The sequence below is a fragment of the Zingiber officinale genome, chromosome 7B, assembly GCF_018446385.1.
Source record: "Zingiber officinale cultivar Zhangliang chromosome 7B, Zo_v1.1, whole genome shotgun sequence".
NCBI classification, from domain to species: Eukaryota; Viridiplantae; Streptophyta; class Magnoliopsida; order Zingiberales; family Zingiberaceae; genus Zingiber; species Zingiber officinale.
The window spans coordinates 39239352-39266309 of record NC_055999.1 but is presented as its reverse complement, the minus strand read 5'-3'; positions in this window follow the sequence as shown (position 1 = coordinate 39266309).

Here is a 26958-nt window from a genome sequence, read left to right as displayed (position 1 = left end):
AGGAAGGAATAAGTAGACCTAGTCTTATCATATTAAGAGAAAGGTTAGAGACAATGTGAGTAGGAGGCATTGATTCTTTACCTCTCTCAAAAGAAATAGGCGAAGGAACAATGGGGATCTACACAAAAGTACCAAAAGTGTCATGAAATGGAACTTCCTCAGTAAGTTTGGGTTTCTTGTGCATGGCAACAAAAGGTTGTTCTTCTTCCTCTTCCAAGGAAGCAATAACTTCCGCTGCATGTTCTTCCTTAGATAATAAATGTTGGACCCCGTGGTAGTTTTGATGTGATCAACCAAGTTGGTTAGGTCCTACTTTGTGTTTGATCCCTGTGTCTGAGTGTGCAGGAGCTTAGGATCGCAGGAAGTAGAGCGGAAGACGTAGCTAGTGAGAAGGATGGCACGGGAAGGGAGCCGACGGGCTCGATGCGTCCGAAGGACGAGAGAGCTGCGGAAGAGTACTCCGGTGGAGCAAGAAGAACGTGCGCGGCGTTCGAGGGACGAGAAGCCGGACGAAAGCCTGCTCGAGGAGAAGGCTGGGAATTGGGTTCGGGTGAGCCCTATTTTGGTTGGCCACAATCACCCAAAAGAATGGAGCTTCAGAAGCCAAAGCGACGAAGAAAAGGAGTCAAAAGAGGCTGAAATTACTGTAGCAGAAATTACTATAGCAGGAACCTTGAAGGCGCCTTAAACATATTGAAGGTGCCTTAAACATATTCAAGGCATCTTCAACATTGAAGGCGCCTTGAAAGTCTTGTTTAAGGCGCCTTGAGCCAGGTCAGTTTGACCGTTTGTGCTGCGGATAAAGTTTTATCCGCTGACCGAGCTGGAGGCACCTTGAACCTTGTTGGAGGCACCTTGGACTCTCGGGATAAGATTTCCATGACCTATATAAAGGCCCCTGGAGCTAGGAAAGTGATAACAACTCAAGAAATCAACGTGTAGCCATTCCTAGCAATAGTTCTAAGCTTCCAAAGTGTAAAAGACTTCTCCGCCTTCAGTAAAGGAGATTCTTTTTAGTGCGCTTCTCATTGCCCTGGATTAACAACCTCCTTGGTTGCAACCAGGTTAAATTCCTGTCTTCTATTTAATTTCTATTTCTTTATTTGTTATTATTTTACTATTGCTTTTCTGAGTTAAATCCGAGGAGGGTATAGTTTAATTTTTGTTTTCAGCAATTCACCCCCCTCTTGCAGGCCTCCGCTGCACCTACAATTGATATCAGAGCCTGGCCGCCTCAGAAGGACTAACCGCCGACTGAAGCATGAAGATCAAGACGATGGCTAGAGCGAACATCCATCCCCCGAAGTTCGACGGAGACTTCGCCATATGGAAGCGCAAAATGGAGGTATTTTTTAAAACCGAATTTGACATTCTGTTAATAATGAAATATGGCTATGCAGTTCCGAAAGATAAGGAGGAAAACACCTGGACGAAAAAGGAGTAAGCAGATTTCATCGCTAACGGAAAGGCTGAGTTCCACCTGCTCAGCGTGTTGCCACCACAAGAGGTAAGTCAAATCGGAAGCTACGACTCCGCGAAAGATCTCTGGGAGAAATTCCTAGAGCTTCACGAAGGTACCTCCGAAGCAAAGCTGGCACGGCGCGACATCCTCCGGACCCAGTTGACGAACCTCCGGATGAACCAAGGCGAGAAGGTAGCGCAACTCCAAGCGATGATCAAAGAGCTGATCACTCAACTCAACAACCTTGGAGAAGAAGTAACGAACCGAGACTCAATTCGATACACGCTCAACGCTTCCCGAGAACTCCCGAGTGGGCCTCCTTAGTAGATGCTTACTACATCTCTAAGGATCTCAAGGTAAGTACATTGGAACAATTGTTTTCAACCTTCGAACTTCACGAATATCGACTTACAGAAAATCTAGTAGAGAAGTCGAACCTCAACATTGCCCTACGAGCCGAAAAGGACGATCCTGACTCCGAAGCGACAATCGACGAAAATGAAGCTGCATTAATGGTAAGATGTTTTAATAAGTTTTTTAAATCTAACAAATTTAGATCGCAGTCAAGTAAACATCGTCAAAAGAGAAGGACAGTCCGTTGCTACAACTGCAACGAAAAAGGGCACATCAAGGAGGACTGCCCAAAGTTGAAGAGCAAACAGAAGGATAAGGAAAGGAGCAAGAAGCCAGCTCGAACCAAACACAACCTAAAGGCCACGTGGGATGATTCGTCATCCTCCGAATCAGAAGTCGAAGAATTCTCGGGACTAGCACTGATGGCCAACCATCAGCTAGAAGAAACGTCTAGCTCAGAGATGAGCATCGATGAAGGGGGAGGAACGTCAGAAGAGGAAAGCTGCAGTGAAGGGGGAGCATCACCGAGTCAGGTAAGTCAGATACGCAATCTAACCCCGACTCAGTCCTTCAAATTTATAAAAGCACTTTCTAAAGAGTTAGATAAATTTGTAAAGGAAAATGAAAATTTGAAATTAGAAAATACAAAATTAAAAAATGATATTGAAAAATTGAAAAATGATGCATGCTTAAAGAAGTTTCCAAATTCAAAAATTAGAATTTATGATAAATTAAATTGGTACATTAGAAACCATCAGGGTCAACTTAGAAAAGTACCAAGAAACTATGTACCCGCTAAATTTTTGAATAACCCTATAGGAAGGAACCTCTATTGGGTTCCAAAATCTGTGTTAAATTAATGTTTTTTTAATTAAAAGCTTTAAGAAGGAAAATTAAACATTGATTTTCCTTATGCGGCTTTGACTAGAAGGTGGTTGTTGCTTCAATAACCAAGAATGCTTAGTGTCTCGCCACCAATTGGAAGTCAAATACTGAAATAAAAATGTTTAATTAACTTTCTGAAAAAACATTAAAAGCAGATTAAATAATGCTTTGAAAGTTTTTCAAATAATTTTAAGTTTTGACTTGCAAAATTTTTACTTAGATAATTTTTTTTAAGATTTTCAAAAAAAAATCACTTTTACTTAGAAAATTTCTAGAAAATTGATTTGACTTGAAAAAATTCATTTTTAGTCAGAAATTTATTTTTGGAAAATCCATTTGACTTAAAGATTTTTTTTTTGACTCAGACATTTTACTAAACTTTTTTAACCCCGTTTTTGCTGTGATCAAAGGGGGAGAGAAACGTACAAGTTTAGGGGGAGTTAGGAAAATTAAAAATTAAAAATTAAATTTTTTTTAAAACTGTGTTGCAATTTTATTTATTGCAAACTTATGCTTAATATGCTAGTTTAGTAATTTTTTCTTTAAAATAACTTTTTGTGTCTATATTTACCCTAACTTGAACTTGGGTTGATGCACATCAAAAAATGGGAGATTGTTGGACCCCGTGGTAGTTTTGATGTGATCAACCAAGTTGGTTAGGTCCTGCTTTGTGTTTGATCCTAGTGTCTGAGTGTGCAGGAGCTTAGGATCGCAGGAAGTCGAGCGGAAGATGTAGCTAGCAAGAAGGACGGCACGGGAAGGGAGCCGACGGGCTGGGTGCGTCCGAAGGATGAGAGAGCTGCGGAAGAGTACTCCGGTGGAGCGAGAAGAACGTGAGCAGCGTTCGAGGGACGAGAAGCCGGACGGAAGCCTGCTCGAGGAGAAGGCCCGGAATTGGGTTCGGGTGAGCCCTATTTTGGTTGGCCGCAATCACCCAAAAGAATGGAGCTTCAGAAGCCAAAGCGAAGAAGAAAAGGAGTCAAAAGAGGCTGAAATTACTGTAGCAGAAATTACTGTAGCAGGAACCTTGAAGGTGCCTTAAACATATTGAAGGTGCCTTAAACATATTAAAGGCGCCTTAAACATATTCAAGGCGCCTTCAACATTGAAGGCGCCTTGAAAGGCTTGTTTAAGGCGCCTTGAGCCAGGTCAGTTTGACCGTTTGCGCTGCGGATAAAGTTTTATCCGCAGACCGAGCTGGAGGCGCCTTGAACCTTGTTGGAGGCACCTTGGACTCTCAGGATAAGATTTCCATGACCTATATAAAGGCCCCTGGAGCTAGGAAAGTGATAACAACTCAAGCAATCAACGTGTAGTCATTCCTAGCAATAGTTCTAAGCTTCCAAAGTGTAAAAGGCTTCTCCGCCTTCAATAAAGGAGATTCTTTTTAGTGCTCTTCTCATTGCCCTGGATTAACAACCTCCTTGGTTGTAACTAGGTTAAATTCCTATCTTCTGTTTAATTTCTATTTCTTTATTTGTTATTATTTTACTATTACTTTTCTGAGTTGAAATCCGAGGAGGGTATAGTTTAATTTTTGTTTTCAGCAATTCATCCCCCTCTTGCTGGCCTCCGCTGCACCTACAATAAACCTAGAGTAGAGGTAGTAGAATTAGCTCGACAAGCTTGTAGCAATTTTCCTTCAAGTTTATTCAAAAAAGACTTGGTTATAGTTGGGTTCTTGTACATAAGAGCAGGTAGAAGAGAATCAGCTGAAATATAAAAATTAGGCATTACTATAGAAAATAATCAACAAATGGCTAATAAGCATAGTCAAGAATGTCTGAACATACCAAAGGAGACCTCCAAGGGGGTTTCTATGGAGCTTATTCCAAAGGGAAACATTAGACCTTCTACAATCAAGGTCGATAAGTAAAATTTTGCCCCCTTTAACTTAGGTAAGACAGAAGAGACTGAGGGATCAGTAAGAAAACCATCTGTGCTAGGAACTGGAGGAAGGTCATATATCCAGTTGGTAGGAAAAGGAGGAGGAGAAGGAAGACGCATAAATAAAAACTTGTGACGCCACTCCTCTTGAGGAGGAATCCCTCTAAACAAAATAGCCTTAGGGCGAGACTGAAATTTAAAGACACCAATGTCTACTTGGCGGGGAATGAAGAAGTAGTGAAAAAGGCGAGGGGACAAAGGAAAATCTAGTAGTTTAGACACCCAACAAAACCCACAAGGATAGAAAAAGATTGAGGGGTAAGCTGATTAAGAGGAATCTTAAAGTAGGTACTAACATCAACAAAAAGGGATGAAGAGGGAATCGGAAACCTTGTAAAGCTTTATCCCAAAAGATAGATACACTTCCTAGAGGAGGAAGATGCGGACCACTTTGAGAAGTATGGTGAACTATATAAGAAGGAAAACCATAGTTCACTTGTAACTCCACATCCTCGGGCTCGATAAGGCTAGAGGCACACGAAAGAAACCACGCTGGGGAAGGAGTGGCCATGGCGGAATAGCAGGAGGAAGTCGAACAAAGGAAGAAGAAGAAATAGTCGGGGAGCAGAGGAGAGCGTCTTAAACCTTTTCTTTTCTTCTGTATACCAAAAACCCTTAAAAAGATTAGGGAAAATTGGAAAGAGAAGAAATCCGAAGATCAATAATAATTTGTGAAAAACTTAAGTACAAAAGAGGAGGGGATCAAATTCGAAAAAAGAAGGCCGAATCCCAAGGAAAAGAAGGTAAGCTTAGCAATCATGCTCGGAAAACGCGACAAGTTTTTTCTCTCTCTCGGCACTTGGTTCTTAAAAAATTGAAGAGGTACGAGGTAAATCGGTCGATCATAATAGACCGATCGAGATTAAGAATGTTATAATAAATCGATCGAGATTGATGATGCTATAGTAGATCGAGCAAGATTGATGTTGTAGTAAATCGGTCGAGATTGGTGATGCTATAGTAAATCGGTCGGTCATAACAGACCGGTCAAGATTAAGAATGTTATAATAAATCGATCGAGATTGATGATGCTATAGTAGATCGAGCGAGATTGATGATGCTATAGTAAATCGATCGAGATTGGTGATGCTATAGTAAATCGGTCGAAGTTAGTTATGCTATAGTAAATCGATCGGTCGTAACAGACCGGTCGAGATTAAGAATATTATAATAAACCGATCGAGATTGATGATGCTATAGTAGATCGAGCGAGATTGATGATGCTATAGTAAATCGATCGAGATTGATGATGCTAGAGTAAATCGAGCGAGATTGATGATGCTATAGTAAATCGGTCGAGATTGATGATGCTAGAGTAAATCGAATGAGATTGGTGATGCTATAGTAAATCGGTCGAAGTTGGTGATGCTACAGTAAATCGGTCGGCCGTAACAGATTGTTCCAGATTAAGAAGGTTATAATAAATCGATCAGGATTGGTTATGCTATGGTAAGTTGGTCAAGATTATGTTATAATACACTTGTAAAAATTAGGTCCTTGTGTAATTGGTAATGTGATAAAGATAAGGATGAAAAGGCAATTATGAAAAGGGGATAAAATTTAGGAAGGAGGAAGTAAACCACCCTAAATGAAAAGAACAAGTTTAATAGTAGGAAAAGAATGATTTTGAAACATATAAATACGAAAGATAAAAGCATGAAATAAAAATGTAAACCAAATGATCAAACCAATTCATTAACACAAACAATTTTCGGCAACCGATACGAAGAAGAAGTTTAACTTTACAGAAATAAATTAGTTTCTGACATGAGTTGTCATGACCAGTAGCAGTTAACCTTACAATAGTCAAGATCAAGGTAAATAAGTTACTATATAGATAATTGGGGAAATAGATCAGCAGGCCTGTTGTCAATCAGCTTGCGGTGATTCAAAAAGTTAGGAGGAGGATCACGAGATAGGAAGCCTTCTTCTCGCAATTGTGTTACTGCTCCTTTAGCTCCGGCCGTATAGGCTGCCAAAATAGATTTTACAATTGGCCTATTGAATTCAGTAGAGTTGGTTAGAGGTGTGGTTTAATCTTTAAAGTGATTATCTTCACCAGCTTTATACTCCACCAAAGCTGTTTGAGAAGACTTCAGTTCGACATCTTTTGTGGAAGCCTCCGTTTTAGCTGTATTCAAAGAAGTATTTAAAGAAGTATTTAAAGAAGTTATTTCCTCATCCTTTAACTGTAGAGCTTTGAGTTTGTCAGCCAAGGTGGACTCGTAATCGGATTTCATCTTGTTAGTCTCAGTGAGCTGCCTCTCGAATTTGGAAGATAATTTAGTATTGAGGTCTGTGGCCAATTTAAATTGAGACTGAAGGCTCTCGAGCTGGGTTTCATATTGTTTCTTACACTTTTCTGAAAGAGTGGTAGAGGATAGCTCAACAACTTGTCGCTTCAACTTCTCGTTCTCATGATATAAGTTATGCGTTAGGCGAGCTAGACCCATATTGGCCATCCATCGCTATGAACATAAGAATGGGTCATAAAACAGTCATGGATAAATAATAAATAAGTAATAGCAGACACACCTTGGTTTCCTCATGTGAGTATTGATCAATTATCTCGGGATGGGGAAGCTCTCCAAAGAGAGGACGAATTTCCTCTCGAGCAGTAGTGAAAGAGCCTCCTAGCAGTATAGGAAGAACAGGGATAGAAGAGGAAGTGGTAGAAAAAGAGGAAGTTGGGATAGAAGGGGGAGTGAAAACTAAATAAGAGGAAGAGGAAGGAGGTAAAGATCCAGATTCTGGAACAAATAGAGGAAAAGTAAAAGAAGTATTACCGGGGGTGGTATTGCTGGAAGAAGGAGAGGAAGAAAAAAGAAGGGAAGGATACAGATCATCCAAAGTAGTCTCAGTAGAAGAGGGGACAGTAGAAGAAAAACCTTCTGAGGGTAATTTCTCAGCAGGAAGAGTGAGTCTCCTTTTTGAGGGGGGAGCTCTAGTGAGTTTGCGTCCCGGGCGTTTGCTAGGGGCAATCTCAACAAGGGATTTTCCTGAGCTTATAGGGGATGTAAGCTCGATAATAGAGAGGGAAGTGGTTGGTGGAGAAGCAACAGCCACTGATGAAGAAACAATTGGTAAAGAGACAACAGGAGTCCCCTGCCGGAAGGACCTCAGGAACTTTAGGAGCTACTTGAGAGCTAGAAGCTTCAACCAGAAGAACCGAAGCTTCAATTGAAGGTGGTGGATTAATTGTAGCAAGAAGCTCTTTTGCATGAAGTTGGGCCTCTTCCAGACATAGTTCTTCGTCAATCAAGGCAACGTAAAAACCAGCCACTACACAAAATGGTAGAAAGTGTTTTAGTTAGTGAAAATTGATAGAAAAGGAAACAAAATTTTACCTAAGGAGCCATGTATCTTATATCTGACTGGACTCAAACCAAACAGATACAGAAGATCGCTCTGCAGCCGCTTAGTAATAGAAAGATGACGACATAGCAACTTTTCACAATAAAGGGGAAAAGACGGGTGAAGATGAAACTCCTTGATATCAGGTAAAGGAGGTAACGAAGATTTCCAAGCATGGGACCAAGGAATAGGTCCCGAAAACTTTATAAAGAAGAAGTGAGATTTCCAGGCTTTAAGAGAAGAAGGCATGCCATAAAAAAGGACCATCTTAGTCCGAGATTGGAAAAAAAAAACACCTGGTTCTGCTACATTTGGATAAGAAAACATGAAATCATTTTGAGGAGTAGGAGGAATGTCAAGTGTACGAAACAACATGTATAGGCCACAAAAATAACGAAAGGCATTGGGCACAAATTGTTGAAGAGGAATGCCAAAGTATTGGCTTACATCGATTAGAAAAGGAGGAATGGGAAACCTTAAACCCCTTATCAACTGATCCCTAAAGAAAGTCACACAGTTAGCAGGAGGATGGTGAGGATGCTCATCTGGTTCAGGGATTATGATGTCGTATTCCTCAAGGATTTCATATTGCATACAAATAGCAAGCCGAGCATCCTTGTCGAAGGAAGATGAAATTTGAGTATACCAAGGAGCAATCGTCTCTTCAGCCATAGATAGAAGTAAGGGTTAAACGGAGCGATAGGTTACTTACTAAGAGCTAAGAAAGAGGATGACTGGAAGACGGTGAGCGCGAGGATTGATCATGTTAGAGTGTATACTAAAAGCCTAGCTTTTGTAAACATTTATTTGTTGAAATAAAAGAATCACATTGGTCAATATCTGTATTTATTTGTTAAATGTAATTGTTCAATTAATTTATATAGTAGATAACATGGAGTGTGGTGTCACACTCAGAAGATTATGTTGTCGGTTATCTATAAATTATAAACAAGTTGCTCATGATTAAGATGGAAAGGAACAAACCATCAGAATAGTCGTAGTGTAATTAAGTATTAGTTTATCTTGACTAATAAATTACACTGATACACTTTAAGTGTATTAAGTAGGACCATTTAGGTAAGTTCTTTTTTTACTGACTTAGTAAAAGAACTAAACCTTAGTTATTATGGAAGTGTGTGCTCTTAATCCTAATATAATAACAAGCACATATATTTAATATTTATTTCTTTGACTTATCAAAGGGTGAGATTTAGCTCAATAAATCAATATGCCCGATAAGTTGGGAAATGATATTACTTATAGTGTGTGTTGTTGATTATAGAAGGAATCTGTGTCCTAGTTATCTAGGTTGAGAATGCCCCCAAGAGGAGCTCATAAGGATTGCCATGTTAAACCCTGCAGGTGGACCTAATCCGACATGACAATAAAGTTGAGTGGTACTACTCTTGGAGCTAGATATTAATTAAGTGAGTTGTCAGTAACTTACTTAATTAGTGGACATTCGTAATCTTAAACACAGGGAGACTAACACACTCATGATAAGAAGGAGCCCATAATGTAATTTGGGATTGGTGCGGTAGTGCGGTAATAACTCTCTAGTGGAATGAGTTTTTATCGATGAACTTGAGTTGTATGTTCGGGGCGAACACGGGATACTCAAGCTCATCGGAAGGCCAAAACCAATTTCTCCTCTAGGTCCCTATCGTAGCCTCATTATAGCCTCAAGTCCATCCAAATTTAATGCTCTTCTTGGTGTCCAAGAAGGGGGCCGGACCATTGCTTGGTGACCAAACAATGGCAAGCCACATCCTCTTATAGGGGCCGACCCTATAGCTTGGTGACCATGCTTGTAGGGGCCGACCAATATTAATTCAAATAGGAGGGTGTTTTGAATTTTTAAAATCTTCTCTTTGTAGAAAACTATAAGTTTTAAAAGAGAGATTTTAATTTTAAAAATTTTCCTTATTTGAATTTGGCCACATGTTATAATAGAGAGTTTTAAAAGTTTTAAAACTTTCCTTTTTAACCATCCTCATGGTTTAAGAAAAAAGGGAGATAAGTTTTAAAAATTAAAATTTTCTATCATCATGTTAAAAAAGGAAATTTTATAAGAGAGTTTTTGAATTTTAAAACATGGTTTTAATTTTTAGAAACTTTCCTTTTTTAACTCCTACTTTAGGAAAGAGAGCTTGTAGAATTTTATAAGAATTTTTCTTGTAAAATTTTATATAAAAATTATTTATTTCTTTCTCTTGTGGGGGCCAACCAACCTTGCTTAGTGCCCAAGCAAGGTGGCCAGCCATATTAAAATAATAAAATCATCATCCAATTAATTTTGGTGATTGATTCAATCAAGAGGAAAGAAAAGGAAAAATAAAAGGGAAAAGGAAAAACTCTTGGATGATTTTATTTTTTGTAAAAAGTTTTTCCTTATTTTCCTTGGGCAAGTAATATAAAAGAAGGGGTGAGGGGGCTTCATGAGACACAACTCTTATTCTTTTGCTTGGGTGATCTCTTGGTGGTCGGCCCTCTCCCTTCTCCCTTTCCCTTTGCTCTCTTCTCCTTGGTGGTGGTGGTGGCCGAATTCTAGAGGAAGAGGAAGGACTTTTTTGGATGGTGTTCATCTTGGAGGATCGTCGCCCACACGACATCCAAGCCAAGGCGAGGAATACGGCAGAAGATCTCGAGGTCATTAGCTTACAAAGAGAAGGTATAATTAGCAATTGTTTTCCACATCATGCTAGTTTTTCTCTTTGTAAGAATTCTAAATACAAGAGGCAATTAGATCTAGTTTAATCGAATTTATGATTTTGTGTTTTCTTCTTTTTCGAATTTGTGATTCGATTGTTCTTTTTGGTTAACCTAGAGTTATTTAAGGAAATAAATATTAGCTTTCCTTAAAAGGCTTTTCCTAGGCTGTGGTGGTTGCTCCCATATCCAAGAAGGTCATGTGCCTCGCCATGTAGTCCTGGAAGCCAATTTTGGAAATTAATATTTATGGAATTAATAACCTAGGTAGATTTGAATCAATAGTGTTAAGTTCCGCTTGCGATTCAAATCTAAACCATTAAGAACAAATAAGTTAAATTAGGAATCACAGATGGAACTTAGGTAGATTTGAATCAATGATGTTAAGTTCCATCTGTGATTCCTAATTTAACTTCTAAAAAACACAATAGGTTATTTAAGGAAAGGTTCGACACTTGTACAAAAAAATTTATACAATGGAACCGGTACGTTTTCCTAGGATTAACCAATAGATCAAAGGTGGCAGCAAAGAAGAAACGCTAAGGTAAGGGAAAAAAGAACAAAGTCAACAAGAAGATGAAGGGTTTAGGGTTGAAGGAACATATGATGACCGTCAGATTAGAATACCTTTTTGCAACGAACACCGTTGATCATAGAAGCGCATAAACGCTGATGTTGCATAGAAGATAAGAAAAGGCATGCGTCATATGACCACAAATAGACATTTATGATGGATGCGACAAATCGAATCATGTAAGTGTTGGTGGCGCCTCGTCACGCGCCTCCAACATTCTCTTACCGTTGAAAAGCCAATCATAATCAAGGAAATTCTGGAAAAAAGGCGTGGTTTACTATGGGTAATAAAGGAGGATGGATTGGATTTGACAGACCCCGAATCGAAGATAGAAAATATGAAAGAATAATAGTCAATCACGCACAAAGCACTATCTGAATTAATATAATTATAATAAACAGGCTAATATCGGTCGAGATACCCTTGTCTATAATGGACAGGCTAATATCGGTCGGATAACCTTGTCTATGATGGACAGGCTAATATCGGTCAGGACAACGTTGTCTATAATAGACAAACTAATATCGGTCAGGATAACATTATCTATAATAGACGGGTTAGAATCGGCCGGAATAACACGTTCATAATAGACGGATTAATGTGGGTCGGGTTAACACGTGCATAATAGACAGGCCAATATCGGCTGAATTAATACGTCTATAAAAGATAAGTCTGTATCAGCTGAGATTAAAGGGGTCGATTGAGTATATAATATATCAATCGCATTTGAGGCATTTAGCCTTATATGGTTTAAAAAAGCATATATCATTAGTTAGATAAAAACAAGTAAGTTCTACAAATGTTTAGTAGGCAAAGCCCGATCAAGCATGTAATATTGCCCAAGCTAGATAACTCGGCTAAACATAAACTTATGTCCAGTCAATCGGCTGACACCTCCTTCGACTAAACTTGAAGGGAAGCCCGTTGAAACATGAGCTCTCAAACTTCTTAGAAAACTTCAACCCAACTAGGGGTAAACCCAACCAAGACGGAGAAGTGGGAATATCTGGCCTAGCACGAGGGGAGGATGACAAATATGTCATCCAACAGAATTGCCCTCTCCCCTCCCCGTTTAGAAAAGCCAGTGCGTTCTTTTACGCTAAGGAAAAATTTGGAAAAGGAGTGGTCTCATAAACAAAGGAGGTGCAAACTTGTTCAAGCCCCCTCAGACAGGTCACGAAACAATCCACTTCCTGCTTGAACACTTTGAGCTCTGCTTCCAGAGCTCCACCTTAGCTTGCAGACAACCGAGGCCTTGCTGCCGTCGTGACGCCAACAGGCTAGTTATGTGAACCTCCTTAGTTAACGTGGACGCTTTTGAAATCTGTTGCATCTGCAAAGCAGTCATTTCTTTGGCTTGAAGTTCTAGATCTCGATGAACATTGTTCCTCAAGGTCGTTCCCGACCGTACTTAAGACTGGGTGATCAACAGAAATACCTCCAACTCTCCTGCTAAAGAGTTAGCTAGATCCAAAGCTTGTGCAGCTTCATCTACAGAGCTCGCCTTGGCTAACAAGAATCGCCCCCAAAAAGGGGGGCCTAAAACCATACTCTTGATAGGAAGAGGCAAACAAGGTGGAAAGGAACTGACGCAAGTGAAGAAGGAAAGGAGGATCACAACCCTATTTGAAGGATCAAAAGACTCACAGGATCACTGTATTTGGGTTCACGGGATTGTTGTACCAAGAGTCATGGGGAACTACTTTAGAAGGTCACGAGTCTACTGCAGCGGTCATGGCAGAGTCAGGATTAAAGATAGGCAAAGAATTAAAAATAGACTGGGGTCTTGTCAGTCGGCTACACCTTCTTCGACTAGACTTGAAGGGAAGGCTAGTGATATGGGTTAGGTTCAGTAGGCCCCCGGTGAAAAGGGAAAAGGAGATAGCAGAATTAAGCAAGCATGAATATAGTCCAATATCAGCCGAGGTAATATGCTTAAGGAAATATAGGGCAATATCGGCCGAGATAATATGCTTAAAGAAATATAAGTCAATATCGGCCGAGATAATATGCTTAAGGAAATATAGGGCAATATCGGCTGAGATAATATGCTTAAAGAAATATAAGCCAATATCGGCCGAGATAATATGCTTAAAGAAATATAGGCCAATATCGGCCGAGGTAATATGCTTAAGGAAATACAGGGCAATATCGGCCGGGACAATATGCTTAAAGAAATATATGTCAATATCGGCCGAGGTAATATGCTTAAAGAAATATAGAACAATATCGGCCGAGGTAATATGCTTAAGGAAATATAGGGCAATATCGGCCGAGATAATATGCTTAAGGAAATATATGGCAATATCAGCTGGGGTAACACACTTAAGAAAACATAGGCCAATATCGGCCGGGACAACATATCTAAGGAAATATAGGCCAAAACCGGCCGGGACAACAAGTCTAAAGAAATATAAGCCAATATCGGCAAGGACAACAGGCTTAAGGAAATATAAGCCAACATTGGCCGGGGTAGCATGCTTAAGAAAAGGTAGGACAGGGCGAAAACAAACATTTCTAGAATATTCATAAATAACTTATGTGATTGTATAACAGGTTTATTGGTTTGGCGGGGAGAATGTTTCTAAACTCTTCTACAGGTGCTAGACGACAAAGAAGGTACATCTGGGGTATGAAAAAGATTCCTTAAAAAGTTATTTTCTACAAGTACATGGCTTAAATCATCTCATAACAAACTCTAACAAACCGGGGCTCACTTCATGACTACGGAGGTTATATGAAGTGGTATAAAAAGGGGAATCCTCTTCGTTGGCCAGGTATTCCCATACTCTCACCCACAACACCCATGGTCATCTGTTGCAAACCCTAGTTTCTAGCTATTGTTCATCTTCTACCTTCCACACTAAGAGAGATCACTAACTTGAGCGTCGGAGGGCCTAGCTAGGGATTCCCACCCCGGTCTTAGGTCACTGACGATAATGTTGGCGGTTCTCTTGTGCACAGGAAGCCATCGAAGCTCTAGATCTTGGTATTCTTCATCGAATCCTTCCTTTCATCTTTGGGTCTTCGTACAAGGAAGGCGTTCTTTGTGTTCATTCTCCTAGATCTGCTTTGGGTTTCTTCGATCGGTATTCCATAGGAATCAGCGGTGAGGTTTTCTCCCAACTTTCTATTTTGTCAAGCTTCTCAGACAGGATCACCGGCCATGATAGAGAATTAAAAGGAAGTTTTATTTTTGTTTTAAAACTTTCCTTTTTTGCATTCACCAAGGATTATAAAAGAAGAGGAGGTTGTGCCTTATGGCTTAACACATCTTTTATTCCTCTTCCCTTCCTTGGTGGTCGGCCTCTTCATCATCTTCTTCTCTTCTTCTTCTTTATGGCCAGCGGCATCAAAGCTTGGAGTTCCTTTGGTGGTTGGATACTTCAAGGTGAAGAAGAAGAGAAAGGAAGCTCTCTAGTTGTGACATCCCTTGGTGGCCAAAAGTTTGGAAGGAAGAAGAAGGTTTGGGTGGATTTCATCTTGGTATATTGTCGCCCACACGACGTCCAAGAAGATGAGAGGAATACAATAGAAGATCAAGCGGTTATTAAATGTTCAAAGAAAGGTATAACTAATTATAAGTTTCCTCATCATAATTAGTTCATATTCTTTGAATGGATCCTGAAATACCAACACAAGAGGCTATCGATTTTAGACTATCGGTTTTATGTTATCGATCTTGTGTTTCAATTTCATGTTTTGATCTTGTGCTCCTATTGAGGTCTCTTTAGTTAACCCAATGGTTACTGTAAGAATTTTAAACATCGAATTTCTTTGAAAAGCTTTGTCTAGGAAGTGGCGGATGATCCCATACCCAAGAAGGTCTACTGTCTCGCCATGTTTAATCTGGAAGACGATCTTTGAAATAAATATTTAATCATCTTTTGTAATATGTTTTAACTTAGAAAGATCACATCGGTTATATTTGGAGTAAAAATGTTAAGTATCGTTTCCAATCTAAGTATAATTTCTGAAGAGTAATTTGGATTAATAATGTTAAGCATCGTTTGCAATCCAAGTTTAACTTCAGTAGAGCACATGGATAGCTAGGAAAAGTTTTGTGCTTGTACAAAATTTTTGTATAGGGGAACATAATGGAATCCAGGTGTAGCAACCAACACTAACCACAACTAGGACTTTCCTTTGCCTAAGATTACTTAGGACTTTCCTACACACTTAGTCAACTTGTTAGACAACAAGACAGCTTAATTTTGAACCCCTTTACCATTATAAAAATATAGGTTTGATCATATGGTGCTCTCTGTACTAACATAAGTTTTAACAGTTAGTCAATTAAATATTTATTTTAATAATTAGCTTTCAGACTGTAGCGAGGCACTAAACTTTCTTGGATATTAGAATGACAACCACTTCTAGATAAATCCTTTTAAAGAAATTAAATATTTAATTTTCTGTCTGAAAATCCTTGGTCTAACTGAACAAGTGTTGATCAAGCCTAAGTCCTTATCTATCCTAATCTAGGCAAGTAGACTAACTCTGTGGTTGTAGGCATCCTAGATCCAACTATTATGGCCCTATTGTGTTTTGTGTGTGATTGGACCCTCGGACATGTCGAGGGAATTTTATGTGTGTGCATGATTGTATTTATTAAATATAGCAGGAGCTGTATTAGTTTTAGGATTTTACATTTTATTCGACCTAGATTATATGTACATTCCCTTGTGGAATATAGGATCGATAAATGTAAAATTTTATTTTTGTCGCAAATCATATCCTTGCAAGGCATGGTACTAGTTGAGGACCAGAGGCACAGCGGAAAAGGAAGCACGATAGACGCGATAACATAAACCCTAGGGCTAGCGGCTAGGGTTGGCGGCACATGGAGGATAGCTATGGACAAGGCCATAATAGTTTGAAAATAATTTTTCATATTTATTGCCTTTTATGCTGTGCATGTGTGATGTGTTTGCATGTTAAAATTCCTCGTCTTAAATAACTAAGTGGGAGAGGAATTTAATCAAATCCCACGGTCTCCATTACTGGTTTGTAAGTGATGCATTCAAACTTGCGCGTTAGCTCTGAGTGCCTTCCTCCACATCGGATGAGTTTGTTTGCGGATCACTAGATCAAACTTCCTTTATGGATGATTATAGGAAGTTATTTAGGTGTGTGTGATCTTCTCCATCTGAAGGGGCACAATCCTATTTAATGGACTAAGTATCAAGTAATGGTATACACTTAGGCGCATTTAATAGTATCCTCCTCATCGGAGTCACTGCTATTATTTGTGTGACCAAAGAAAAGCAACTATTAATTTTATTTGTCACAAAGACAATAAAATTAATAGGTAAAACCTCCTCTTACAAATGTTTAAATTTGTATATGTCCACACTCTCGTGGCATACAAAATTCACGGTGTTTTGAGGTGTTGGTGAGTTTAAATGATATTGTTTGAGGAATTAATATTATTTTAAATTCTTAAGTTTTGACCAAAATTTATTTTGTGATTCTTAGGATGACCTTCAATCCACTTGCTGTTATATTAAAAGAGAACAAATTTACTAGTGTCAATTACATTGATTGGAAACGAAACTTGGACATTGTCCTAACTACTGAAGGCTATAACTTTGTACTTTTAGAAGTCTACCCTAATGTGCCTAATAGTAATTCTAGTGAAGAGGAGATTGGGAGTCATAGAAAATGGGTCAAGGCAGATGAGATGGCGCGGTGTTACATTTTGGCTTCTATGTCAAATGTGCTGCAACATCAGCATCAGGCCATGCCTACTACTTTTGACATGATGTACAATCTCAAGGAACTCTTCGGACACCAAAATTGGGCTACTAGGCAACAGGATATGAGAAACTTAATGAAAACCACCATGACTGAGGGGACACCCGTAAGGGATCATATCCTCAAAATGATGGCTTACTTGAACGAGATACAAATTCTTAGAGCTAAAATCGATGGGGAAACCCAGGTTGATATTATTTTCCAAATGCTACCTAAAAGTTTTGAGCAGTTTTGCTGAACTATAACATGAACAAAAGGATTTATTCGTTGGCGGAACTTCTGACAGAACTTCAAGCAGCAGAAGGGCTATTTCGTCAAAGTTCTCAAATTCATTTTGCTGAAAACAGTTCTACTTCTAAGTCAAAAGGCAAGAAGAAGAAGAAATAAGTTGATCAGCAAAGAAAGTGAATCGATATCTAGGGATTGGACCGAAAGCAGGAGTGAAGAAACCGAAGGGCAAGTGCTTCACATTCAAGTAGTCTGGGCATTGGAAGCCGAAGGGAGATGTTTACTTATCTTTTGATAGGAATAAAAATTTTGAATTTGAGAAATTATCTTTATGTACCAAGTTTTAGAAAGAATTTAATTTCAGTTTCTAAACTATTTATGAATGGATATTCTGTTTCTTTTGATGACAAAGTGGTTGTCAAGAAAAATAGGATAGTTATCTGTTCTGGTACGATGGTTGGCAATTTGCATACTCTAAATCCAATAACTCCCACAATGCAACAAACAGAAATTAATAACATATCTTCTAATTCTAATAAGAGAAAGCAACCTTCGGAAATAAATCAAACATATCTTTGGCATCTAAGGCTTGGTCATATTAACTTAAGTAGGATTCAAAGGCTAATAGCTGATGGATTACTAGATTCATTAGTAGTGGAAAACTTTCCAACCTACGAGTCTTGCTTGGAAGGGAAAATGACCAAGAGACCTTTTAAGGCAAAGGGGTATAGAACCAATGATGTGTTGGAATGGTTCATTCTGATTTGTGTGGACCTATGACTATCCAGGAAAGAGGTGGTTTCGAATATTTTGTCTCTTTTATAGATGACTATTCGAGATATGAGAATATTTACTTGATGCGCCGCTAGTCTGAGTGCTTTGATAAGTTTAAAGAATACAAGGCTGATGTGGAGAAGCATCATGGTAAAAGTATCAAGACACTACGGTCTGATCGTGGTGGTGAGTACCTCTCGGGAGAGTTTAGGAATTACTTATCAGGGGTTGGGATTCAATCCCAATTATCTGCACCTGGTACACCCCAACAGAATGGTGTGGCAGAACGAAGGAATAGGACTCTTATGGAAATGGTTAGATCGATGATGAGTTATTCTGAATTACCAAATTCATTTTGGCGATATGCTCTGGAAACGACAGCGTACATTCTGAACTTAGTACCTTCTAAATCAGTATCCTCTACTCCCATAGAATTATGGAATGAGCGCAAGCCTAGTCTAAGACATGTTCGGATTTAGGGAAGTCCGGCACATGTGCTGAAGGGAGACACTGATAAGTTGGAATCACGAACAAAAGTTTGCTTGTTTATAGGTTATCCTAAAGGAACGAAAGATGGTTTATTTTATAGTCCTAAGGATCAGAAGGTCATTGTTAGCACCTATGCCCAATTTTTAGAAGAGGACTATGTAATGAACCACAAGCCCATGAGTAAAATTGTTCTTGAAAAAATAAGAGAGAAAATGTCTAATCTAGTACCAACAGTACAAGATGAGATACCACAAGAAATTGCAACACGTGTCACAAATGATGCACAATTACAGGTAGTGCCTCGTCGTAATGGGAGGGTTGTTAGGCAACCTGATATATTCATGTTTTTAGGAGAATCTTCATACTTGATCCTTGGTGAACATGAATCTGATCCCTCGACATATGGCGAAGCACTCCAAGATAAAGATGCAGCATTTTGGCAAAGTGCAATGAACTCTGAAATAGAATCTATGTATTCTAATAAAGTCTGGGAGCTAGTAGAACCACCAAATGGTGTAAAAGCCATTGGGTGTAAGTGGGTATACAAAAGGAAAAGAGAGGCAGGCGGGAAGGTGGAAACCTTTAAAGCAAGGCTTGTTACGAAAGGATATACTCAGAAAGAGGGAATCGATTATGAGGAAACATTTTCACCGGTAGCCATGCTTAAGTCTATCCAGATTCTTTTATCTATTGCTACTCATATGGATTATGAGATTTGGCAAATGGATGTCAAGACAGCTTTCCTTGATGGAAGTCTTGAAGAAAATATCCATATGAAGCAACCAGAGGGATTCATTGCAAAGGGCAAAGAGCATCTCGTATGTAAGCTCAATCGGTCTATTTATGGACTAAAGCAAACTTCAAGATCTTGGAACATCCAGTTTAATGAAGTGATCCAGTTTTATGAATTTATTCAGTGTCCGGATGAGTCTTGTGTATACAAGAAGAGTGACGGAAATGTGGTGGTATTACTTGTACTATACATAGATGATATTTTCCTCATTGGCAACAATATCAAAGTATTATCAGACGTAAGGGTATGATTGTCCAAACATTTTTATATGAAGGACTTGGGAGAATGTGGACATATTCTTGGGATCAAAGTAATAAGGGATCATAAGAAAAAGATGTTATGCTTATCCCAAGCTTTATACATCGATACTATCCTTGCTCGTTTTAGTATGCAAAACTCCAAGAAAGGTTTCTTACCTTTTCGGCATGGAGTACCTTTATCTAAAGAGATGTCTCCTAAGACACCAAAGGAAATAGAGGAGATGAAGGCAGTTCCTTATGCTTCGGTTGTAGGAAGCCTAATGTATGCAATGCTATATACGAGACCAGATATCTGTTTTACCGTAGGCATGATTAGTAGATATCAAAGTAATCCAGGACAGGGACATTGGACTTCCGTAAATCATATATTAAAGTACCTGAGAAGGAGTAGAGATTATATGCTAGTTTACCAAGCAGATGACTTGCTCCCTATAGGTTACACGGATTCTGACTTCCAATTAGATAGGAACAATAGTAAGTCAACCTCAGGTTATGTGTTTACTTTGGGAGGTGGAACCATAGCATGGAGGAGTGTTAAGCAAAAGTGCATTTCAGACTCCACCATGGAAGTTGAGTATGTAGTAGCTTCTGATGCAGCCAAAGAAGCTATATGGCTCGGGAACTTTTAAATGGACTTAGATGTGATTCCTGGTTTGCCCAAAATTATCACGGTTTATTGTGATAATAGTGGTGCAGTAGCAAACTCAAAGGAACCACGAGCCCAAAAGGCAAGTAAACACATTGAGCGCAAGTACCACCTGATACAAGACATCGTAAAGCGAGGAGAAGTTGTTGTCGCCAAGATTACATCAGCAGATAACCTGGTAGACCCTTTCACTAAGGCCCTTCCGACGGAAGCTTTTGATGGGCATGTTGAGGGGATGGGAATGAGATGTATGGCAGCTTATATGACAGCATAGTCTTTTAGTATAAGTGAGAGATTGTTAGAATGTATACTAAAAGCCTAGCTTTTTGTATAAACATTTATTTTGTAATAAGAATCACGTTGGTCAAATAACTTCATTTATGTTAAATGTAGTTGTTCATTTAATTTATATTGTAGATAACATGGTGTGTGGTGTCACACAGAAGATCATGTTATCAGTTCCTTATAAATTATAAATAGTAGCTCACGAACAAAATGAATAGGGACAAACCATTAGAACGGTTGTAGTGTGATTTAGTATTAGTTTATCTTGACTATAAAATTATACTAGTACACTCTGAGTGTATTGAGCAGGACCATTTGAGGTTGTTCTTTTATAATGATTGCATGAAAGAACATGACCTCTGTTATTATGGAAATGCGTACTCTTAATCCCGATATAATGACAAACACATATATTTAGTATTTATTTCTTTAATTTATCAATGGGTGAGATTTAGTTCATTAAATCAATAGGCTCGATAAGTTGAGAAATAATATTATTTATATGGTATGTTGTTGATTATAGATGGAAACTGTGTCCTAATTATCTAGGTTGATGATGCCCCCTTGAGGAACTCATAAGGGTTGTCATGTAAACCTTGTAGGTGGACTTAGTCCAGCATGACAATAAAGTTGAGTGGTACTACTCTTGGAGCTAGATGTTAATTAAGTAAGTGTCAGTAACTCATTTAATTAATGGACATTCGATATCTTAAATAAAGGGAGATTAACACATTCATGATACGAAGGAGCCCATAATATAATTTGGGAATGGTGCGGTAGTTAAATAATAACTCTTTAGTGGTATGAGTTATTATTAATGAACTTGAGTTGGGTGTTCGGGGACAACACGGGAAGCTCAAGCTCATCGGGAGACCAAAGTCAATTCCTCCTCTAGGTCTCTATTGTAGCCTCTTATATAAAGCCTTATATCCACCCAAAGCCCAGCTTCTTAAGCCTAAGCTAGGGTCGACCAAGCCTTGCTTGGTGCCCAATCAAGGGGTCAGCTAAGCCAAGCTTGGAGCCCAGGCTAGGGCCGACCAAGCCTTGCTTGGTACCCAAGCAAGAGGTCGGCCACACATAAACTAGAAAAGGAAATTTTATTTTTTGTTAAAATCTTTCCTTTATATAGATCCATAAAAAGGATTTAAAAGAATGATTTTAATTATAAAATTTTCCTTTTTTAATCAGTCAAAAAAGGAAATAAAAGGTGTTTTTATCTTGTTAAATCTTTCCTTTTATAGAGATTCATAAAAGGGATTTAAAAGAGATATTTTAATTATTGAAATCTTTTCTTTTATAGACATCCACAAAAGGATTTAAAAGAGATATTTTAATTTTATAAAACATTCCTTTTATAACTATCCACAAAAGGGATTTTAAAAGAGAGATTTTAATTTTTGTTTAAATCTTTCCTTGTTTGATGAAAGGGGTTTGGCTGGCCATGATAGAGAATTAAAAGGAAGTTTTATTTTTGTTTTAAAACTTTCCTTTTTTTGCATTTACTAAGGATTATAAAAGAAGAGGAGGTTGTGCCTTATGGCTTAACACATCTTCTATTCTCCTTCCCTTCCTTGGTGGCCGACCTCTTCATCATCTTCTTCTCTTCTTCTTCTTTGTGGCCGGTGGAATCAAAGCTTGGAGTTCATTTGGTGGCCAGATACTTGGAGGTGAAGAAGAAGAGAAAGGAAGCTCTCTAGTTGTGACATCCCTTGGTGGCCGAAAGTTTGGAAGGAAAAAGAAGGTTTGGGTGGATTTCATCTTGGTAGATCATCGCTCACACGACGTCCAAGAAGAAGAGAGGAATACAATAGAAGATCGAGAGGTTATTAAATCTTCAAAAAAAGGTATAACTAATTATAAGTTTCCGCATCATAATTAGTTCATATTCTTTGAATGGATCCTGAAATACCAACACAAGAGGCTATCGATTTTAGGCTATCAATTTTATGTTATCAATTTCATGTTTCAATCTTGTGCTTCTATTGAGGTCTCTTTAGTTAAATCGAGGGTTACTGTAAGAAGTTTAAACATCAAATTTCTTTGAAAGGCTTTGTCTGGGAAGTGGTGGATGATCTCATACCTAAGAAGGCCTAGTGCCTCGCCATGTTTAACCTGGAAGCCAATCTTTGAAACAAATGTTTAATCATCTTTTGTAATATGGTTTAACTTAGGAAGATCACATCGGTTATATTTGGAGTAAAAATGTTAAGTATCGTTTCCCATCTAAGTATAATTTCTGAAGAGTAATTTGGATTAATAATGTTAACCATCGTTTGCAATCCAAGTTTAACTTCAGTAGAGCACATGGATAGCTAGGAAAAGTTTTGTGCTTGTACAAAATTTTTGTATAGGGGAACAGAATGGAATCCAGGTGTAGCAACCAACACTAACCACAACTAGGACTTTCCTTTGCCTAAGATTACTTAGGACTTTCCTACACACTTAGTCAACTTGTTAGACAACAAGACAGCTTAATTTTGAACCCCTTTACCTTTATAAAAATATAGGTTCGATCGTATGGTGCTCTCTGTACTAACATAAGTTTTAACAGTTAGTCAATTAAATATTTATTTTAATAATTAGCTTTCAGACTGTAGCGAGGCACTAAACTTTCTTGGATATTAGAATGACAACCACTTCTAGACAAATCCTTTTAAAGAAATTAAATATTTAATTTTCTGTCTAAAAATCCTTGGTCTAACCAAACAAGTGTTGATCAAGCCTAAGTCCTTATCTATCCTAATCTAGGCAAGTATAAGGAAAGCATTAAATCAAACATCAAACAAATATATTTAATAATAAGGATGGTCTTTCTATTGACTCCCCCTAGATTGTAGCCTTGATAAGGTCTATAAAGGTAATGAATTTGATCCTTGGGGATCCAATTTTGATCAAGGGACCTAATTCTTGGGAAATAAAGGGTCGTATACAATCGATCTAGAATTGGGTATAAGGTTAAACGTAAATTTAAATCCTATCTGTCTCTTATCAATCAAATAAATAGAAAAGTAGTCCAAGCATGGGACCCTAAATCCAACTTGATAACATGGATCCGTAAGTCCAACTTGATTAATCAAGTTGAACTTAGGGACCTATGCTTGGACTACTTTTCTATTTATTTGATTGATAAGAGATAGATAGGATTTAAATTTACGTTTGGCCTTATACCCAAGTCTAGATCGATTATATACGACCCTTTGTTTCCCAAGAATTAGGTTAAGGTTCTTGGAACCCAAAGTGAACCATTCCAATGAGTCCCTAAGTTCCTTGACTTGACTTTTCAAGTTAGAATTTTCTTCCTCAAGATGTTGGACTTGAGTTGAAGTTCCAACTTGAACCAATTTAGTCAAGGAGCTTGAGTTAGTAACTTCCTTAAGGGCTATGACCTCCTCTTGGAGTGACTTTACCCGAAGGTTGTGTAGGACCATTGTGGCCGGCTAGAAGAGGGGATTGAATAGCACTATAAAAATAAAAACAAACCAACCCTTCTCGAACTCTTAAACTAACACTTACATAAAATAAAAGCAATAAATAAAATCAGAAAAGTAAAAGGCACACTGAGATTTACTTGGTTACAACCGGGGAGGTTGTTAATCCAAGAAAGTGTAGCACTAATGTCTCTTTCAGGCGGAGAAGCCTTTTACAGCAATGAAGCGCACAACAGAAGCTAAACTACAGAAAAGCGTACAAGTTAGAAAGAATGCTTGAGTTCTGAATTGATTGAAAGCTTCTGGACCAAGGCTATATTTATAGCCTTGGTCGGGGCGCCTGGAAGGGTTCTGGGCGCCCTGGGGAGGATAAATTTTATCCCCCAATGTTCAGATCGAGATTTGACTCGATCTGGTCAAAATTCAATCTCCGAGCGCCCGGAAGGTTTCCGGGCGCCCCGGACTGCTCCGAGCGCCCCGGGCTGGTCCGGGCACCTCGAATAGTTCTGGGCGCCCCGGTCCCTATGTCAACTCTGGTTGACTTTTTTTTGCCTCGATCCAGGTCTTCAACTCCGGTTCCGCTCACTTGGGTGATCTCTGTCATCCGAAAAAGGGCTCACCCAAACTCAGGTTCCGGTCTTCTCGAACAGGCTTCCCTTCGGCTTCTCGTCCCTCGGAATTGCCGCGTGTTTCCTTCTCGTCCGCCAGCGTACTCATCCGCAGTCTTCGTCCCTCGGTCGTACCCCGTGCCGACCTTCTCGTTAGCTGCATCTCGTACTCCTCGAGCAGTCTTCCACTCCGGCTTCTCATCCCTCGGAACCGCCGCGCGCTTCCTTCTCGTCCACCGGTGTACTCTTCCACAGCACCTCGTCCCTCGAGCGCACCGCGTGAAGTCCTTCTCCTTGGCTGCATCTTCCACTCGACTACCTGTGCTCCTAAGCTCCTACACACTTAGACACAAGGTTAGAAACAAACAGGACCTAACTTAACTTGTTGATCACACCAAAACATCATTGGGGTTCCAACAATCTCCCCCTTTTTGGTGTGAGCAACCCAAGTTAAGCTACGGTAAAAATAGACAAAAAATAAACTAAACTAAAATTTGCATTTAAGTGCAAAAAATATGGCAAGTTAAAATTTTGGTCTACCTCCCCCTAGACTTATACTAATCCTTCTCCCCCTTTGATCACAAAAAATGGGGTTTCAAGAAAAAAATCTAAGGGTTAAAGACTTAGAAAATTTTGAGATCTTGAAAATTTGCAATAATTTTCACATAAACAGTCTCTAAAAAAGATTTAAGTAAAAATTTTAATAAAATTTTCTAATTGAAATAATAAGAAAAAAAATTCTAACTTAGACAGTTTTGCAAAAATATTTTTTTTAAAAAATATTTCTTAAAAACTTTAAGCAGGAATTTTCTATTTCATAACAACCTTTAACTTAAACAAAATATCTTCTGAGAATTTTTCTAAGTATTAAAGAAAAAAATCTAAGAGGAAAAATACTAAAAAAATATTTTTGACAAAAGATTTTCTTAAATCTTTGAAAAATTTTCTAAGTAATTAAATTTCTAAATCAATTTCACTTAAAAGTATTTTTCTAAGTATAAAAATATTTTGGAAAAAAATGTTTGAAAAACTTTAAAAGCATTAATTAATTCTAATTTTATTGTTTTGACAGAAAGGTAATTAAATATTTATTTCAATATTTTGGCTTCCAGGTCATGGCGAGGCACTAGACCTTCTTGGTTATTGGAGCAACAACCACTTCCTTAGTCAAAGCCTCGTAGAGAAATTCATTGTTTAATTTTCTCACTGAAAGCACTAATTTTTATTAATATTTAAACTAAGCAAGATTTAGGAACCCAATAAAGGTTCCAGCGTACTAGATTGATTAAAAATTTCTTAGGGATATATTTTCTAGAGATCTTCCTAATTTATCCCTGGTGATATTTAAAGTACCAATTTAAATGATTAAATCTTCTAAAATTGGTTTTAGGTGAACATGCATAGTTTTTCAAGTTGTCTATTTGAATTTTCAAATTTTGATTTTCTAATTGTAATTTTTCATTTTTTAATTTTGATTTGTCTAATTCTTCTAAAGGGAAAGATTTAGCTAAAATTATTTTTAAATTCTTTATTTATCTTTCTAATTTACAGTAGTCTTTAGTTAATAACTTGACAAACTTAAAAAGTTTATCGGGAGGAAGAGAACGTACCTGACTTATCTTGTCGAGTTCGTTGTCCGTGTCTCCCCCTGACCTACTGCTTTCTTCTAACGAAGCTCCCCCTTCATCGATGCTCTCGATGCTCATCTCGGAAGAACTTGAATCGCAGTCGTCGTCTTGATAACTAACCATCAGTGCGAGTCCGGAGAATGCTTCGACTTCTGATTCGGATGACATATCGTTCCACATCGCCTTTAGGGCCTTTCGCTTTTGGATAGGCTTCTTACCCTTCTCCTTGTCCTTGTTCTTCAGCTTGGGACAGTTGTCCTTGACGTGCCCTTCTTCGTCGCAATGGTAGCAGCGGATCGTTCTTTTCTTCTTTCCCTGCGGATGGTTAGTAGATCTGGATTTACAAAGTTTCTTGAATCTTCTTACCATCATTACCATTTCCTCATCGTCGAGAGAGGATTCTGATTTTGGTTCGTCTCTCGAAGCTTTGAGGGCGACAATGTTCTTGGGCTCCTTCATTCCTGCACATCTTGACTCATGGACTTCAAATGTTGAAAAGAATTCTTCTAATGAAATCTTTTCTAAATCTTTAGAAATGTAAAATGCATCTACTAATGATGCCCATTTGGTATTTCTAGGAAAGGAATTTAAAGCGTACCTTAGTGAATCTCGGTTACCTACCTTTTCTCCGAGATTCGAAAGTCCGGTAATCATTTCTTTTAGTTTCGAGTGCAGATGCACGATTGTCTCGTCTTCCCTAAGTCGCAGGCTGGTGAGTTGATTGCGAACCAAGTCTCTTCTGGTGAGCTTGGCTTCAGACGTCCCTTCGTGCAGCTC